A 16006-nucleotide genomic window follows, 5' to 3' on the forward strand; every position below is an offset into this window, starting at 1 on the left:
TAAGATAATGTGATGTCAGGAAAATGAACCCTTAGATATGTATTTTAATGTTTTTTTTCTTTCATGCATGTGTTTCTAATGCATTTATAAGATTATCTCTTTGTTGCTTTGTATGTCCCTCCCCCATAGTATAACCCCTGCTTTCACTATATTTGATGTCAGTATAACTTGTTGAGGAGATGGGGTAAAACCAGTTGTTTAAGGACACAGGTGGACCTGTTGCAACAATGAGAAGTACAAGTTGTCATGTCCAAAACGAGCTTTACAACGTCGGTGCGGGGGGGGGGGGAGGGGGGAAAGGAGAAGGATTGGGATTGGGGGGAGGGGGGAGGCTGGGAAGGGATGTGAAGGGTAAACCAAAGGAGGAGGCTGCAATGCTTGGTAAATTTACACATTATCCTGCCCAATTAATTGTAACCCCTCTGTACAGTATGTTCACAAATAAAATTAAATTAAATTAAAAAAAAATTTAAACTGGATTTGTAGGCCCAAACACAGGAATTCCCACTGACTTTTGAACTGTAACTTTCAAAAAAACTTTTAGACTACTGCCATAGTAGTACTATGGCAGTATAGACTACTGCCATAGTTTTACAGAATCATGCTATCACAGGTGATCACTGAGTAAATTGGTTAGTATATTCTGGCTAGATTGCCGTAGTTACTCATAACGTAGAAGGACCTTCAAAGAGAGAAGGCATGCTGAATATTTTAAGAATGTGATTTGTCAAAAGCTACATTGAACCCAGCAATATGTAACAAAATATTAGGTATTGATATGGTGAGATTCATAAATTTTAGGAAAAATTCCACATCCTGTTACAACTGTTGGCAAGTTACAACTCCACCCCCACAAACCACCAAAAATATGATATACAAAGTTTAGTTGCTGAGTTCATTTAGCCAAGTACCAATCCCACTTTTAACACTAATTCTAAGTTACTTCATTTTCTTGTTATTTAATGAATTACTACTTATAATTAAATTGATAAACTATACTTTCTTTTGGCTGGACATTGCACTGTAATAAAAGTGTGGTTTTTTTATATTGCTGTTGTTATTAAGTTTTATTTTTCTTTCTGTTCTTTTTTTTTAATTTTTCTTTAGGATGCTTTTATTTCTAAACCACAATGTATGCTTCTAATTTCATGATGCTTGTCTTCTTATTTCAAATTAGAATATATTTGACTAGAATTTTTTGGGAGTTTAAGAATTCAGAATATCTATAAATATGAGGTAAACAGTATGGTTCATTTCAGTTTAATTGTTTTTCCAATTTTCTACCTAAGTCAATCGAATTCCACCCTTGAGAATAGAAAAAAAAAGATGATCATTCCTTAGTACAGTTCGTTCAATTTAAAATTTAGGGAATAATGTAGTCCTATATCAACCAGTATATTCTCTTAAATCCTGATCAGATTTTCCTTTGAGAACTCAAAAAGAGCTAAAATCTCACAGTGCAAAAATTGTCATATGTGATAAAGCTACCTCTACGAAATAGAGAGTATAAGGGAATTTGGATGCCATAATTAGTTCATTTTGTTTTGTGGTGGTATTTTTTATCCTTTTAAAATAATATTGTCTTGAAAAGATGCTGTGCAGAAGAACTTCATTTATGTCAGTAATGGGATATTTCTTGTAGAGCATTTTTATCCTATCTTTTGTTTTTTGTTTCCCACTAACATTTCTGGAACTCCTTCATCTCCATCCAAATGTGGTAAAGTTCATTTCCAACAGAGTGTCCTGTGAATATCATTATTTGAATGGGTCATATTCTGTTCTTGTTTCAAGATTTCATTTTTCTCCTTCTCTTCACAAATTAGACCAATTTATACAGAAAATAGGTACCAAAATCAAATGCAATGACAGGAATATACCATAGGAGGAAGAACATAACGTAGAAACAACAACAAACAATCATGTAGTATATTAAAATCAAGAAAAATATCTTCTCGCCATAATTTTTCTTTCATTTCACATAACATCATTTTATATGGTAATACATTAACTATCTATCTCTCTATCTCTCTCTATCTATCATCTATCTATCTATCATCTATCTATCTATCTATCTATCTATCTATCTATCTATCTATCTATCTATCTATCTATCTATCTATCTATCTGTCTGTCTATCTATGAATCTATCTATCTATATCTATATCTACCTATCTATCTATCTATCTATCTACCTATAATCTATCAATCTGTATCACTTTTGACCTTTTCTGCTTATCTGATAAAATTACCATATACATATGCCAATTATTGCAAATGATCTATTTCTGTCGATCATTTGGAAGGCACAATCCAAATAAGTCTGAACACAAGGCACTCTAACGGGATTTTATATATTCCTATACCAATCACATATAGAAGAAATAAAACTGGCCTTGAGAAATATTCAGTAGATACTGCTCAGGTATAGTGAGATAAAATTATTACCTGTCCAGTTACAACTAATATAAAATTTGGTTGACGATTGCAAAATCATACATTTCAACAAATTTTCATTAATTTTGCTATACATTTTCCTATCCATTTTGGATGATTAAAATTGGAAAGCTGGACTTGGTGTTCAAAAACAAAACACAAACATTGTTGACTAATGGATTGTAGTCTGATATAATGTGTGGACTATATAATTACTGGCAGGAATTCAAATCCATTGATCTATATTTAAAGTGCAATGTCTCTTATTTTAAATACACTTCATTTTGCTTAATTTCAGGAGATAGTCATCAGGGCCAATAATTTGAGTTTTCCAGTATTCTAGTAATAAATGCATATAGAAGGAATGGAATTTCCTTATTGAATATTAACAAAATAGGCCAACAAAAATGCATGAAATTATGCAAAAGGAAGTTAGTCAAGAAAACTTTCTGTGTCTTTCATACAGCAAATGGAAAAATAAATATTGGATATCGTTTGCTTGAGATCAATGCAATCTTGGTTTTTCAAAATGTTTCTTCATGATCATTTTTTCTTACTTATCACCGGAAAATTACAGCCTTCAAATATACAATGAGAATAAACGCAAAAAACTCTATTATGTACACATTTTGAAATTACTGATGTGCCAGAAGCTACCCAAGGTCATACCAATTTTAACAATTTTGCACATGAGTTGAAGCACTAATTACTACTTGTTTTCCACATAAAGTATTTCATTGTTCATACAAACCGGTGTTATGCTTATCTTTTCTCTGATATTACAATTTGTTTTCAAATAATATTGTCCATGAATAAATAATACTGTGGAACTATTCCTGTTGCTAAATAGACTAGTTCTTCAAAGCATATTTTATGAAGTTCTACATTGTGTAGAAACAGGAACAGTATAGTTGGGGTTTAGGTTAGATATGTGAATACAGATGATGATCACCACATATGCTGGTTTTGAAAACAGGTTGTTTCTGGTGATGTGCATATTTAGTCATTAGTATTTTTCCTATTAAATAATATAAAATATTGGCTGCAATCTTTGCAGAAAATTATAACATCAGCACAATTCTTGAAAATGATTGAAAACTAATACTTACTTGAAATCCTGGAAAAGAGAGTCTAAGCAATTTCTATTCCTATTGGATTGTGTAGAGACTGTAGAAAGACCAAGGAATCAATATTAGTAGAAATGTATCACAATGCATATTAAAATGGAAAAATGTGAGAATATATACATAGATTGAATATGTCTGTCCTTCCAGATAGTGGCCAACATAAAGAAATATATCCAGACTCCACCGCTCGCACGCCCTTTGGCCACGGCCGACGCCCACTTCTCCCTTCTGATTCGGACGCGCTGTCTGCTGAGCTGGTGGATGTGCGGCAGTAACATGTCCCCCCCCCGCTGCCCGCCTTGTGCCCGCTGCCCGCAAGGCCACCGCCGCGGTTATTTTCCTTCATGGACTGGGAGACACTAGGCATGGATGGGCAGAAGCCTTTGCTGGTATCAGAAGTTCACATATCAAATACATCTGCCCACATGCACCAATTATGCCTGTTACATTAAATATGAATATGGCTATGCCTTCATGGTTTGATATTATTGGGCTTTCACCAGAATCCCAGGAAGATGAGTATGGAATTAAACAGGCCTCAGAAAGTTTAAAAGCTTTGATAGATCAAGAGGTAAAGAATGGCATTCCTTGTAACAGAATTATTTTAGGAGGATTTTCTCAGGGAGGAGCTTTATCTTTATACACTGCTCTCACCATGCAGCAGAAACTGCCAGGCGACACTGCCCTGAGTTGCTGGCCTCCACTTCGGACTTCATTTCCACAGGGTCCTGTAAGTGGAGCTAAATAGAGATATTTATATTCTCCAGTGTCATGGAGATTGTGACCCTTTAGTTCCCCTAATGTTTGGTTGTCTGACTGCTGAAAAACTGAAAACATTGGTCAATCCAGCCAATGTGACTTTCAAAACATATGAAGGCATGCTGCACAGTTCATGTCAACAGGAAATGATGGATGCCAAGCAATTCATTGATAAACTCCTACCTCCAATTGATTGATGTCACTAAGAGGCCTTGTATGGAAGTACACCATCATCACTGTAGTCAATTATAAACCTTCTCCCATGCCTGATCTTAAAACTTCTAATGTTTGCAGTGGTAAAATGTTTTGCAAATACATACAGTGATTCAGATTCAATAATGTCTCCCCATGGGAATATGATCTTTTAAGTTTCTATACATGTATTTGTATAAGATAATCCAGAATATAGTAGTAGTAAAATAAGTGAAGCCATCAGCTTGTTTTTCTCAAATATAATTTAGAAAATAATAAAACTGTAATCAGAGTTTTTATTACATCATTTAAAAACTACTAGTATTCTTAGTGAAACTTTGTTCTGATGTAAACAAGCAGTTAAGGTATAAATATTGTAGTAATGCTGTGGTTTAGGCTAGGGAGTTGTTCCACAATTGCTTAGTTGTCATGCAGTGTCTGTATTTTTATATCTGTATTCATGGATATGTAATTACTGTAATACATAAGAATTAGATGGTAAATGGTATTATTCCTAATACTAGGAATAATGCTTTTAAATATCAGAAAAGAGTAATACTGTACTCTTGAATGAATGGCCTTTTTATTTGAGGGCCAATGCTTTTTCCCATCATTTCTATTTAATACCCTTCTATTCTCTCAAAAAATATTTTCTTTCTGGACTTTTACAATAGACCAAATATTGACTCCCTGGCATTAACATCTGTCAAGATATGCTGTAATTTTATATTCTGAATCACAGATACATGTTATTTAAAATCTATGTACATTATAAAAGAAGTCAAACATAAACTTCCTGTACTACGTATTTCAAATTATACCTTAGTCCAAATTTAGATCTAATTACTAGAATATTTAGGTAATATGATTATGTGGTTTAGTTTCTTGTTAAAAAAAGGATAGCTAGAGGGGAGTTCTGGGAAGATGGCGGAGGAGAAGCTGGAATCTGAACAAGCTCTTGCATAGAAAACAGTTTCAGAGTTCCAGTGAACAGTCCCAAGTCAGAGAATCACACCAAGTGTGCCATCACAGGACAGAGAGTTAGTCAAGAGAGGGGAAGCCAAGCAGACACATCTGAGCGCCTGCCAGCAGCAGCTGCGGCGGCGGCAGGGTCGCGGCAGCGACCACTGCCGCGGGGGCACACCTGAGACACAGTCCGGGACGAAGGAGCCAGACGCAGCGGACAAGCGGATTCTACTCAACACCAGCAAGAACCGACAAGGAGCGGACAACTTCATCCTGCAGTTTGCAGACCAGAGACGACCCGGGATCCAAGACTCGGCGTGAGTAGAAGCCCGACTTCCTCACTCCTTCTCAGGGAGCAGAGGAGGGAAGGCCACCCCTCCCCCCCCAGCACTGGTGATCTCCATCTTGGATACCGACAAAGCTCCGAGGAGCGGCTAGCTCCAGCTCAGGCCTTGGAATAAAACTAGTCATTTAGCAGGTCACAAGAACTTAACGGTGAAGTGACCTCACAGACTCAGTTCCATCCAGGGAAAAGTCACCCAGCTCAGGCGCCACCCATTGGAGTGGCTCTCCTCACCGGGTAACCAGAGCCAGAGGCTGCCCCTCCTTCTAGCAGCCTCCATAATCAATTGAAAAACAGAAACCATGAGAATGGCTCCAGGCTGGGTGCTGTGAGTTTTTTTCACAAAATAGCCCCAGGGAAAAGCTACTGTTTGTTGAAAGGCCTCAACTCTACCCAGAACCTAGCCTCATCACTGCATCCCCCTCTTTTGTGATTCTCAAAGCAGATCACCTTCCCAGTAAACTAACCTGGGAGGGGGATCTCAAAATCTTGGGTAAAGCAGAGCATTTTTCTGCCTGTTCCAACAAACTGACTTAAGAAACCAATCGAGCCACAGGACCTCAAGCTGACCAGAGACTCCAAGCAGACTCTGGTTACAGACAAAAGGGAGATACAGGACTCTTCCCACCCCTCCCAAAAAAAAAAAAAATCAAAGAACTTTTTTTCTTCTTCTTCTTCTTTTCTTTTTTTCTTTTTTTTGTTTTGTTTTTTTTTTTCGTTTTTTGTTACCTTATATATATAAAAAAATTTTTTACTTTTCTAAAATTTTTATTAATCTTTAATTTTTGCCTCTTCTGAAAAAATAATTGCTTTCCAGTAACTATTTTTTTCTCCTCTTATAATTTTTATTTTAGGAATACGTGAATGTGTGTTTTCCTTTCTTTTCTTGTCTTCTTTCTCTTTTTCTTTCATTCTTAATTATTTTTTGTTTTTTCTCTAGCTCTACTGTACTTCTGATCTTTTCTTCTCACTTTCCTATCCTTTCCATCTTTTCCTCTTTGTTCTTCTTTATGTGACTTAACTCTTGTCCTGCACATCCTCAGACAAACCCGTAGTTAACCAGTAGAACCTACCCCCCATTGTGTACACACTTAATCCACAAACTTATTACTCAATTCAAAACCTCTGAGACTTAAATCCATTAATAGCAGTACTACCTCTTTATACCTATATAATATTTTAAGCATTTTTTTAAAGTTTTTCACATCTCCTCTATGTCCCTCCCTTTCTCTCAACATATTCATATTCCTCTATAAATAGATGGACTTTTAATCTCTAAAATAACATTAATTTTTACGTTTCTATTTTTTTTCTGGTCTCTTTTCATTCCCCTTTCCCTTTCTTCTTTTTTTCTCTCTCTCTACTTGCATCCTAGCCAACCTATTTCCTGCATTGTGATTAGCACATAGTTAACTCTCCCTGTGCCTCCCCACACCAATCTATTCCTATTTTTTACCCACATCTCTCCCTAACCCTAATAATTTCTGGTTTTCCAAATTCTTCTCTGCGGTTCGAAGCCCTTTAACATATAGTTGTTTGATGTCGAATAGATGTATCTGTTGAACTAGATTGTATCTGTAGACTATTGACTGTACAAATGCAAACTTTGGTTGATGGTTGCCTTAAGATAGTGTTCTAGCACAAAACTGGTGCTATCTTCATCTCAAATGGGCAGAGTAAGCCGGAAAAACACAAGAAAAATGGCAAATTCGGGTATCTCAATTCCCAATCTTTATAATCAGGGGTTAGAACAGATAATGAATAATCCAGAGGAGAGTTCCCAAACAGCTCTACAAACACTGCTGGCAAACATGATAAATGAAAAGTTTGACAATGTACAAAGGACTCTGTATGAGCGTGACAGGGAGAGAGAGGAGGCATCCCAGAAGTTTATACAGGAATATCATAAGCGTGAGGAAGCTACTCAAAAACTGATACAGGATTTGCGTGAACAACTTGAGAATACTCAAAGAGAAAGGGAGGAATGGCGTGAGCAGGCTGAGAACACTCAAAGAGATCTGCAGGAATCCCACGAACGGGAGGAAGCTAATCAAAGAGTAATACAGGAATTGAGAGACCAGGTAGAGAACCCACAAAGATCACTAAAGGCATTCATGGAATCCATTAACAAAGAGCTGAAGGAAGTCAGGGAGACCACAAAGGGAATGCTGAATGGAACCCAACAGAAGGAATGGGAGCTCAAAGAAACCATAACCAATCAACTAAGTGATTTGAGGACAAACACTGAACACCAAATTAAGGAAGTAAAGAAATTCATACAAGACCTAAAACAGAGCTTCCACAAAGAACTTGAAGCCATCAAAGCTGACCAACTAGAAGGAAAAGAGATAAAAAACAAAGTAGAGAGTCTTGACAGCAGGTTAGACCATGCAGAAGATCGAATCTCAGGGATTGAAGACAGCCTAGATATTATAGAGAAAGAACATACAACCATCCAAGACAAGTCCAAGAAATATGATAGATCTATCCAACACCTGGAAGACACCATGAGAAGGCCTAATCTAAGGATAATGGGTGTAGAGGAGCACCTAGAAACAGAAGTTAATGGTCTAGGAAATTTGTTTAACAGGATCCTAGCAGAGAACTTCCCAAACATGCAAAAAGATAGGCCTGTCCAGATACAAGAAGCCTTTAGAACCCCAAATAGACCAGACCAGAATAGGACATCCCACCGCCACATTAAAATCCACACAGGATCAACTCAGAACAAGGAAAAGACCCTTAAAGCTGTCAGAGAGAAAAGGGTAATCAGTTATAAAGGGAAACCAATTAGAATCACCTCAGATTTCTCAGCAGAGACAATCAAAGCAAGAAGAGCCTGGAATGATGTATGCCATGCCCTAAAAACAAACAACTATCAACCAAGAATACTGTACCCAGCTAAACTCTCCTTCATAACCGAAGGCCAAATAAAAACCTTCCATAGCAAAGAAAAATTGAAACAATACATCTCCACCAAACCAGCCCTACAAAAGATTCTTAAAGATGTCCTACACATAGAAAACCAACAAGACCGCAATAAAGGCCAAGAAACTGCACCCAAACTGAGAATCCAAGAACCATAGGAAAAACCCAGTTTTCGCAGCCCCCAAGAAGGTAGATAACATGGCGGGAACTCCCAAATACCTCTCAGTCCTATCTCTTAATGTGAACGGACTGAACTCTCCAATTAAGCGACATAGACTGTCTAGTTGGATTAAAAAACAAGACCCTTCTATCTGCTGCCTGCAGGAGTCACATCTTGCCCGTAAAAACAAACTCATTTTCAATGTTAAAGGCAAAATCTACCAAGCAAACGGCCCCCATAAACAGGCGGGAGTTGCAATCCTAATATCAGATAAAATAGACTTCAAATTAAAATTCGTGAAAAGAGATAAAGAAGGTCACTACATACTAATTAAAGGATCTCTCCTTCAGGAGGATATTACAATTCTAAATATCTATTCACCAAACAATGGAGCACCCAAATTTATCAAAGAAACACTACTTTCCCTCAAATCCCATATAGATCCAAAGACATTAATTGTTGGGGATTTTAACACACCACTCTCCCCACTAGATAGATCAACTCGGCAAAAACTCAACAGAGAAACCGCAGATCTAAACAGCTGCATAGATCAACTAGACTTAACAGACATTTACCGAACATTTACCCAGCAGCATCAGATTACACGTTTTTCTCAGCAGCACATGGAACATTTTCTAAAATAGACCACATTTTAGGCCACAAAGCAAACTTGTCTAAATTCAGAAACATTGAAATTATACCTTGCATTCTCTCTGACTACCAGGGAATAAAATTAGAACTCAACACCAAAAGTCACCAAAGAAAGTCCAGTATCACATGGAGGCTGAACAACACACTGCTGAATCATGAGTGGGTCATGGAAGAGATTAGAAAGGAAATTCAAATGTTCATGCTATTCAACAAAAATGAACACACAAAATACCAGCTCCTCTGGGACACAGCAAATGCAGTACTCAGAGGCAAGTTTATAGCTCTGAGCTCCTACATCAACAAATTGGAGAGTTCTGAAACTAGCAATTTAATGACGCATCTAAACCTCCTTGAAAAAGAGCAGCAAGATAAACCCCAATCCAGTAGACGGAAAGAAATAATCAAAATTAAATCAGAATTAAATGAATTAGAATCCAAAAAACTATAGAAAGAATCAACAAAACAAAGAGTTGGTTCTTCGAAAAACTTAACAAAATTGACAGACCCTTAGCAAATCTTATCAGAAAAAGAAGAGAACACACCCAAATTAATAAACTCAGAGATGAGAATGGAAACATCACCACGGAAACAACCAAGATCCAGAACATTATAAGGGAATACTTCTCAAAACTGTATGCTAATAAGTTTGAGAACTTGACAGAAATGGACCTCTTCCTAGCAAATATTGACATGCCAAAACTAAACCAAGATGAGTTAAACTATCTTAACAGGCCCATATCAAGCATTGAAATAGAAACAGCAATAAGAGACCTCCCAGCTAAGAAAAGTCCAGGACCAGATGGTTTTACAGCGGAATTTTACAAGGCCTTCAAAGCAGAGCTCACACCAATTCTTCTCCAACTCTTCAATGAAATTGAAAGAGAAAGCTCACTACCGAACACATTCTATGAAGCCATCATAACCCTCATCCCAAAACCAGGCAGGGACTCATCAAAGAAAGAGAACTATAGACCCATTTCTTTGATGAACATTGATGCAAAACTTCTCAACAAAATTTTGGCGAACCGACTTCAACAATTCATCCAAAAAATCATACACCACGATCAAACAGGATTCATTTCAGGGATGCAAACCTGGTTCAATATACGCAAATCAATTAATATTATTCATCACATCAACAGGAGCAAGAATAAGAACCACATGGTTATCTCAATAGACGCAGAAAAAGCATTCGACAAGATCCAACACCCCTTCCTGATGAAGGTTTTGGAAAAATTAGGAATCCATGGAACATTCCTCAATACAATAAAGGCTGTATATGACAAACCTACAGCCAGCATTATACTCAATGGTGAAAAACTAAAGCCATTTCCTCTTTACTCAGGAACAAGACAAGGATGCCCACTCTCTCCACTTCTCTTCAATCTAGTATTAGAATGCCTAGCTACAGCAATAAGACAAGATGCAGACATAAAGGGGATCCAAATAGGGAAAGAAGAAATAAAACTCTCCCTCTTTGCAGATGACATGATCTTGTATTTAAAGAATCCCATAGACTCCACTCCCAAATTACTCAAGCTGATTCAAAACTTTGGCAAAGTAGCAGGTTATAAAATTAACCCCCCAAAATCAATGGCTTTTCTGTATGCCAACAATGAGAAAAGTGTGGCTGAAATTAGGAAAGCAAGTCCATTTGTAATAGCCCCACAAAAAATAAAATACCTAGGAATTAACTTAACTAAAGAAGTGAAGGACCTCTATGATGAAAACTTTAAAATCTTGAAAAAGGAAATCAACACAGAACTTAAAAAATGGCAAAACTTCCCATGCTCCTGGATTGGAAAGATTAGCATCGTGAAAATGGCAATACTTCCCAAGGCTATCTACAAATTCAACGCAATACCTATCAAAATTCCACCCTCACTCTTCAAGGAAATAGAAGAGGCAATCCAAAAATTCATATGGAACAATAAAAGACCCCGAATAGCAAAAACGCTCCTCAACGGAAAGAACACTGCTGGAGGAATATCAGTACCAAATTTCAAACTCTACTATAAAGCCATAGTAATCAAAACAGCTTGGTATTGGCATAAGAACAGACCTCAGGACCAATGGAATAGAATTGAAAACCCAGAAATGAACCTACAGACCTATAGCCATCTAATCTTCGATAAGGGAGCTAAAACAATACAATGGAAGACAGACAGCCTCTTCAGTAAATGGTGCTGGCAAAACTGGTTAACTACATGTAGAAAACTAAAGCTAGATCCTTATATATCACCTTGCACCAGAATCAACTCCAAATGGATCAAAGACCTCCAAGTCAAAGCAGACACTCTGAAAACATTACAGGATGGAATAGGAGAAACCCTGGGTCTCCTCGGCTCAGGCCGAAATTTTCTGAATAGAGACCCGGAAACACAGCAAATCAAAGAAAGGTTGGACAAATGGGATTGTATAAGATTGCAGAGCTTCTGCAGGGCAAATGACATAGCTAGCAAGATCAATAGAAAGCCCACAGATTGGGAGAAGATCTTTACTAGCCATACAACGGACAAGGGTCTCATATCTAAAATATACTTGGAACTCAAAAAATTAAACCACCCAACAACAAATCCTCAAAGAAACAACTGCCCAATAAGTAAGTGGGCGAAAGACTTAAAGAGAAGCTTCTCTGAAGAAGAAAGAAGGATGGCCAATAGACACATGAAGAAATGTTCAACATCCCTAGCCATAAAAGAAATGCAAATCAAAACAACATTGAGATATCACCTCATTCCAGTTAGAACAGCAAAAATCAAGAACTCTAACAACAACAGATGCTGGAGGGGATGTGGACAGAAAGGAACCTTACTTCATTGTTGGTGGGAATGTAAACTTGTTCAACCACTTTGGAAAGCAGTATGGAGGTTCCTCAAAAGACTCCACATAGAGCTCCCCAATGACCCAGCAATCCCGCTTTTGGGCATTTACCCAAATGATCACAAACAAGGCCACACTAAAGCTCCCAGCACAACTATGTTTATTGCAGCATTATTTACCATAGCTAAGATATGGAACCAACCCAGATGCCCCTCAGTAGATGAATGGATCAAGAAGATGTGGTATATATACACAATGGAATTCTATGCCTCCATCAGAAAGAATGACATTGCCCCATTTGTTAGGAAATGGAAAGGCTTGGAAAAAATTATATTAAGTGAAGTAAGCCAGCCCCAAAGAAACATGGGTCCCATGGTTTCCCTTATTTGCAATATCTAGTATAGGTATGAGTCAAGCGGAAAAAGTCAGAGAATGTGATGTTAGGAAAACGAACCCTCAAATATGTATTTTAATGTTTTTGTTTCTTTCATGCATGTGTTTCTAACGCATTTATAATATTATTTCTTTGTTGCTTTGTATGTCCCTCCCCCACAGTGTAACCCCCGCTTTCACTATATTTGATGTCAGTATAACATGTGGAGGAGACGGGGACAAACAAGTCGTTTAAGGATTCAGGTGGACCTGTTGCAACAATGAGAAGTACAAAATGTCATGTCAAAACCAGCTTTGCAATGTCGGTGGGGGAAAGGGGGGGTATGATTGAGTGGGGGGGAGGGGGGAGGCTGGGAAGGGAGGTGAAGGGTAAACAAAGGAGGAGGCTGCAATGCTTGGTAAGAAATGTATGCATTTTCCTGCCCATGTAATTGTAACCCCTCTGTACAGTATGTTCTCAAATAAAATAAAATTAAATTAAAAAAAAAAGAAATATACTTATTACCTTACTTATGTATCTGTAACCCCTCTGTACATCACCTTGACAATAAAAAAAAATTGTACTCAAAAATAAAAGACTTTTCTAACAAAAAAAAAAGATATATTTCTGTATTCTGCCTATAAAGGACAAGGAAATTCACTAGTGGTTGGAGAGAAATGCAAAAACTAATAATAGCAGTTATTGTCAAAAAGTTTCATGCTTCCTTTCGCTTTCACTTCCATTCAAACTTTGTCACTGTATACACAACTTTTCAAAATTACACTTGGACATTCTTTCTCAACACATTCAAAGTTCGTTGAACATTTGAAGTGTGACAGTAGTCAATCTATTTCTTAAATGATTATGGTCCACTTATTCAAACCTTACTCTAAATTTTTCATTCAGGCTCAGTTATTTATTAGCACAGTTTCTCCAATATGTCTCATGAAATATTTATGCATCCAGGAAAATTAGAAGGAATCCTTCAGTAGTTGTACAGGAAAGAGAAACGATGGTGGATATACTATATAATTTTATTGTAATGAACTTAAATCAACATGATCTCTATTTCAACATTTGTGAAGGAATGCATAAAAACAAAGCACAAAGAGTAATTATTTCATGAGATGTATTCTACCAAAGCTTCATGCTTAAAGTTAGGCAAATAAAATATAAAGAGATAGCTTGCAAATAGTTTCAGGTACAATTACAAGCAATGTGACATCATTCAAATAAATAAGCTCTCTTTACATTCTTATATGTGGACAAATCAAATACTATTGTGAAGTGACAGCAATATTGTGAAGTATTATCAGGTAAATATCTTCTCCATGCAAAATAATATGTAAATGTCACTTGTGTGTATGAACATGGAAATATTGGACTTTGATATGAACATGGAAACGATTGTCATTAACTTACATTAGCATTTCATTGTTAAGAATATTTACTCAAATATGTAAACTTTGAGAATTCTATGCCAGAGGCACAGCAACATTTGGAACACATTCCTGGGACTGAGCCCAAGGTAAGAGGCTTGAAACAATGGCATGGTTTCAATCCTCATTACCAAGGAAGAAATATAAAAAAATATATTGGACAACCTGTGTTTAAAGTTTATCATAATTGAGTAAAATCAAGTATTGAAGGCAGGCAAGTCTCCTGAGTTTTAAATTCCAAATATCATAGTAATGTGCCCTGCTTCACCATATAATTGTGACACCATTTCAGTTTGTACACATACACCCACACCCACACAGAGAAACACACACACAAAGATTTGCATCTACAAATATAGACAGAGTTGGTTAAAACCTTAAGACATCAGCAAGTAAAATGGTCTCCTACATTGTCATAAATTCTCTTACCAATTCACAGGTTGCCAGTTTCATCCACTTTTAAAAGCCAAAATAATTATGCTTCCATAAGTAAGACATATTAGCATAAGGGGACAAGATTAGTACTACCATGGAGTTACATTCAGTGTTCAAACAACCTAGGAAGTTAGAGAAATATCACTGCCCATCAAACATTACTGAGTTGCAAAGAGAAAATGCAAAATGGTCCAAATAGAGAATGAATAAAATCTCAAAGACCTTTATTTCGGTGAAATAATTAAATAATAATTAAATAATTAAATAATTAAATAATTCTGGTAATACGCATGAGTATGGGGCATTATTGATAAACATTTCATTCCATATCTGTCTGATTTTTGTAGGAGGTTTTTTGATTGGGCTTGAAATCTGGGCTTGGGTGCTCTAATTCCACTTCCAAATCTGAGTTGATGAATTAGTGATGATGAGGCTCCTGATGGGCTGCCATGAAACTTTATCCTCAGATGTAAGCCTCCTACAGATTTCTAAATGACCTGTATCACGCTTCTTTTCTCTGTTATCCATACTGTGTTGATAGCATTTTTTGCTTGTTTGTTCCCTACTTTCATGCATACTAGAGGTCTATGAGTAACCATGATTTTCCTCAAGGCTGATGCTCTATAGTATTCCATTTTGAGGGGCTTCATTCCATAAATGAAGTAGAGAAAAATCCTTGCTTTTATTGATTTGTAATGAGAGCTTCATGTGTAAAACGTTTGAGATGCTAGAATTAATAATATTGCCACCTGGCCTGGCTCAAGTGTGGTTTTTGACCACAAAAATCATTTTCCAGGTCCTGTACATTTTCCTCTGCATGAAGAAGGATGCTAATTGCTGTAACCACAAGAATAAACATATTCTGTTGATCAAATACTGAATTGATCTGTATATTTTGAAAACAATATGTGATTTAGAACTCTCTATAATCTTCATGAATAAGAAAATTGTCATCCATTGTAAGGATAAACTTTTCCAATAGTGTTAGACTTCTCAGGTAGCACTTTATTCGCTCTGTAAATTGCCAAGTCATCCTTCAGACAACATTGTAATAGTTTTGACATACAGCTGACAATCGAATACAATTTCTCTAAAATGCTTACTACCTTTTCAGGTATAGAACACATGAGTCCTGCTGCGATGACCAGCTTACAGATAAACAATTTGATAATATGTTGAATAATCGTTTTTTTTTCAGTACTAACCACAAAGGAAATAATTGAAAACATCAATGTATCTAGAATCCATTGTCTCACTTACAAAAGGATGAGGGTCAATATTGGCAAACAACACAAATCACAGGATTCCAAGTGGAATAAATGCTTATGAAGAATACCTTACAAGCTCAATTACTGTTCACTTTTTCCTGTATTTGCT

General features: G+C 36.6%; 1 pseudogene; it reads left to right on the top strand.

Annotated features, from left to right (window-relative positions):
- Positions 1 to 3821: 3821 nt before the first annotated feature.
- LOC122101894 lies at positions 3822 to 4878 on the top strand (annotated as a pseudogene).
- The last annotated feature ends 11128 nt before the right edge of the window (positions 4879 to 16006 follow it).

Source organism: Dipodomys spectabilis, unplaced genomic scaffold (genome assembly GCF_019054845.1).
Source record: "Dipodomys spectabilis isolate Male_0828 unplaced genomic scaffold, ASM1905484v1 ptg000701l, whole genome shotgun sequence".
Lineage (NCBI taxonomy): Eukaryota > Metazoa > Chordata > Mammalia > Rodentia > Heteromyidae > Dipodomys > Dipodomys spectabilis.